The following is a 5104-nucleotide window of genomic DNA, read 5'->3' on the forward strand; positions in this document are numbered from 1 at the left end:
AGCCGAGGCAGAGGAGGAAGGCGAATTAGCTTCTGCGCCCCCTCCCTATGCCTCCTCAGCAGTCACCTATAAGCGGACCTTCTGTTAGGAGGTTTGGAGAGAGGTTAGATTCTCCTTGCTGGGATGTCCTATTTTCACTGACCAAGCAGGGCAGAGATATCATGAGCCTCTAGATTTCAAAGTAATCAGGAATTTGTCTGAGTCTGTGCGGTACGGCTTAACTGCCTCCTATACTGTGGCTCAAGTAGAGGCCTTGAATAGACACTGCATGACACTGTCCTATTGGGCAGTCTTGGTGAAGACATGCCTTTCACCTGGGCAGTATTTAGATTGGAAAGCCTTCCTTATTGAATTTGCAAATGAACAGGCAGCAGCTAACTCTGCTGCAGGAAATCCAGCATGGGATAGGGNTATGCTGCTTGGTCAAGGTCGCTTTGCACAACAACAGACAGGATATCCAGTGCAGGTGTTTGAGCAGGTGAATCAGATTGCCATAAGGGCGTGGAAATCATTGCCCACCGGTGTTGACGTGGGCAAGAGGGTCTGTTTGTGTGTTTCCCCAGGATCACCGACAACAGCTGTGAGTCCCAGAATGGCTGACCAGAGCAATTCAAAACAAGCAGAGCTATGAGGACATGGATGTTCCTGTGGCTGGAGGTGTTCCTGCTAGTGAGAACTGAAGAGCTCTGTGTTCCTGAAACCATGCAGTTGACGCATTCGGGTGTTTTCTCAATTCTTTACATCTAATGCCAGATTTTAAGCCTTAATGAAACTCGAATAGAACCCATCATTGTTGGCAATTTTTCCTCTTGGCTTACCTCTGCTTTTTCTTACTTTAAGGAATGGGTGGGAGTGATTTTGTTTGGTGCTGCCATATGCTGTGGACTGGTGTTCATGCTTTGGTTGGTATGCAAATTCAAAACCCAACAAAAATGTGACAAGATGATTATAACTCCGGCACTTTTAGCTATTGAAAATGGCGCCTCACCTGAAGTTTGGTTATCTATGCTCAAGAATTAGTCGGCATCTGAGTTCTCTGCTCTTGCACCCCACGGATTTATGGATCCATTGCACTGGGATGAGAGAGACTCAATGATCATTGATCAGCCCTTGCACATCTCTGAGGTTTCCTCATTGCACGCGATCATGATTTCCCCACTAATTTATTTTTTGGCTGGCCTCTTTTGTAGAGTTTGCCCTAGGTCATTTAGCAGTTACTGTCACACAGCACTGCGGTATCCAGAGACGAGTAACTTTCCTCATGCACAGACCAACCTAAGACACAGGGCCCGGTGGCGATAGGGTTACCCTATGATGGGTAAGGCTGTGACATTAGAGGAACGACCTAAAACAGGAGCCACGGCGGATGGACATAATTGTACAGGCCTAGTCCAGCCTCATTTTATTAAAACAAAAAGGGGGAGATGTGGGAAGCCACATGTGCCTTTGCAGGGTGGCGCTGGCTACCGCTGGACACTACGCATACATAGGTAGTAAAGTTTTTTTGCCAAGATGAGGTTTTGAGAATTAACCAATCAGATGAGAGACATATTAACCAATCAGATGAGAGAGAAGTTAACCAATCAGATGAGAGACATATTAACCAATCAGATGTGAGACATGCAAATGAGGTGGTAAGCATAACCAATCCGGGTGTGAGACAAGCCTCTCCTAGGCCTATATAAGCAGCACCAGTTCTGGGCTTGGGGTCTCTCTTTGCCTCTGCAATCAAGCTCTCCCAATAAACATGTGCAGAAGGATCCTGTTGCAGCGCGAAAGACCTGCTAGAGTGACAAATGGTTTCAAGTCACTCTGTGGGTGCTGGGAACTGAACCTGTGTCCTTTACAAGAGCAGCCGGTGTGCCATCTTTCCAGCCCAGACTCTTGAATGCACCCAAACTCTGGGCGAGGACTGTTTGCAGACACAAACCCTTCACCTGCCACAAAGAAGCTTCTATGAGAAACACTGTAAAATATTTACACAGCTTCAGAACATATAGTTATTTTCAAAATAATGTTTCTTTATTTGTCTCATGAGGGGATCTGATACTTCAGCTGGAAAAAGATAGCTCAGCAGAGAGAAATTCTCCAACACAGTATTAAAATACTAACTAAAATAATAGAACGATGAGGGCAGGACAAGAGCTGCCACAGCCTCTGACGACATTTCCTGACATTCAATAATTCCAGCGTTGTCTAATATTAGAGAACGTGTTAGTATACATAAGCACATTAGCAAAATAAATAAATAAATAAATAAATAAATAAATAAATAAATAAAAATAAAAAATCAGGAAGAAAATTGATGCCCATTTCCCAGTGACATGGTTTGTAATGAAACTCAATAACCAATCCCAGAAACAAAACCCAAAAACCACTCAGCTGTTAATACCATAGAAATTAGACCTTTTAAGAACATTTATTAAGGAAGATGTTCTAGCTCCCGGATCTGCAGAAGAATAATTCTTAAAAATAAGAAAGGAAAATTTTTATTTAAATAAGAAAGGATTCCTATGGCTTCTACTGTTTTGAATGAAGGTTTTGAAAACTGTACTGGATTCACTGAGGAGTTTAATGTGATGCTGAACGATCTAAGGGGATCTCCATTCTGTTTAGCCACTTTATCTTCTCATTCTCTAGTTGTCACTACTCTGAGGTCAACATTAATTTTAAGGTTCCACATGCAGTGTCTGTATCTCTGTCTCTGGCTTATTCATTTAATACACTGCCCTCCAGAACTACCCATTCTGGTATAAGCAACACGATTTCATTCTTCTTTGTGGCTTAAAACTATCCTGTTGCATGTATAGACCATAACTTCTCTGTCTGCTCCTGGACCGATGGGGATGTAGGCAGACCCCACGTCTCAGCTATTATAACTAAGCTCAACTAAACACTGGCTTGTAACTCTCCGTGGCATGGATTTCATTTTCTCAGACATATGTATAGAAGTTCTCATAGCTTTGAAATCATGGCCCACCGAATAAAATAAAAATTAAAAACAAATTAAAAGGGATCTTTTGAAAGTAATTGATGTTATTGCTATTAATGTGACAGAAATGTCTGGGTGGTAAACACAAGGGAACACTCTAAGAGTGATGCTGTACTGCTGACATCAGCAATAAAATATTTAGCTAAAATAAGAATGCAATAAAAACTGTTTGAGCCTGGGCAGTGGTGGCACACGCCTTTAATCCCAGCACTTGGGAGGCAGAGGCAGGCAGATTTCTGAGTTCGAGGCCAGCCTGGTCTACAGAGTGAGTTCCAGGACTACACAGAGAAACCTGTCTCAAAAAACAAAAAACAAAAACAAAAACAAAAACAAAACAAAAACAAACAAAAAAACCCCCCAAACTTCTGTTTGAAGTAGATGGCTGATTAACACAGAGCCACAGCTAGCTGGTCAAGATGCCAAGAGTAAGGTAAGAGATGTGGGCTGCTCAGTCCTAAATGGAACAACTGTACCTGACTCTTTCTTCCCACAGCTTAGGAAGCATTATGGAAGAAGGAGCGTGGAAAGGGTGAGAGTCAAAGATGGGAGTGAATCCAAGGAAACAGATTTACCGAAGCTAACAGGGCAATTATGACAGCATGCCCAAGTCAGACAAAATCCCAACATGCAATGGGAAGGATGGCATGGCATCCCATCTCTAGCTGAGGATCCATTGAAGCTGACAGTGACCAACCTGGGAGAGGAAGAGTCAGTTTTCTTGAGAGGTGAATCCCTGGTGAGTTGACCATGTGTCATCGAAGGTCACACATTCAAGTGTATATGTGCAGCACAAATTGGACTCAGGAAATTAAAAAAAAAGACATACCATTGGATGTGCAGAGAAGAGGTGGGGCTGGGAGGAGTCAGGGGAGGAACAAATGGGATCAAAATAGTTTGTAAGAAATTCTCAAAGAACTAATAAAAATAAGGGAAAATAATGATGCCATGAGTTATAAAAATATCATGCACATTTTCAGCCAAAATAAACAAACAAAAAAATCCAGCACAAAACCCACAAGAAATATAGAGAAATGGATTTTAAAAGAATAAGGGGCTAGTGGGATTGTTCAGCACATAAACACACACACACACACACACACACACACACATTAGTAATTAATTTTAAAAAGAAGGAATGCAAATAAAAATACCCTATGCTATTTTTGCTGGCTAGTTTCTATGTCAACTTGACACAAGCTAGAGTCATTCGAGAAGAGAGACTCTAAGTTTAGAAACTGCCTCTGTAATCTCAGGCGTTTGGCAAGCCCGTGGTGCATTTTCTTAATTAGTGATAGATGTGGGTGGACCTAGCTCATTGTGGGTGGGGTCCTGGGTGATAAAAAAAAAATTAGTGCTGAACAAGTCGTGAGGAGCAAGCCGGTAAGCAGCATTCTTCTACCACCTCTACATCAGTGCCTGCTTCCACTTTCTTTCCCTGTTTGAGTTCCTGCCTTGACTTCCCTCAATAGACCGTGATGTGTAAGCCAAACAAACCTTTCCTCCCCAAATTGCTTTTGGTCATGGTTTTTGTCATAGTAGTAGTAACCCTAAGACACTACTGAAAAATCATAATATATACTAATAATATATATTTGAGTGAGACTATCCATGGGTCTTTGGAGGCGTCATGAGTTATAAATTTATTCTGAAATCCATTTGATGTTTCAGAATTGCCAAGAGCATTCTAGAAGGACGAGGAAGAGCTAGAGGTTCTGGGTGAACAGTATGTGGCCATGTCGGTAGAGCTTTGCATTTGTTTGAATAGTTTGGTTTCTCGGTGAACTAGACCCATGAACCATGGAAACATCCCAAGGGGAGCTGAAGCAGTCACACATAAATATGTATTCCATTTAAGAGCCTGTGGCATTCGATCTGTAGGCAAATCTTGGGCTGGAGTGAGGACCCAGGAGTGAAGATCATACACTGTGCTCATAGAAGACTTCAGCTCCCTGCCCAGCTCCCACATAGAGCAGCTCACAACTGTGTGAAGGACCAACTCCAGGGTCTCTGTCGCCCTCTGCTGGCTTCTACAGGCAGCTGCACTCTCATGCACATACCCCTCTCCTCCCTCTCCCTCTCCCTCTCCCTCTCCCTCTCCCTCTCCCTCTCCCT

This window comes from Mus caroli, chromosome 7 (assembly GCF_900094665.2).
Source record: "Mus caroli chromosome 7, CAROLI_EIJ_v1.1, whole genome shotgun sequence".
NCBI classification, from domain to species: Eukaryota; Metazoa; Chordata; class Mammalia; order Rodentia; family Muridae; genus Mus; species Mus caroli.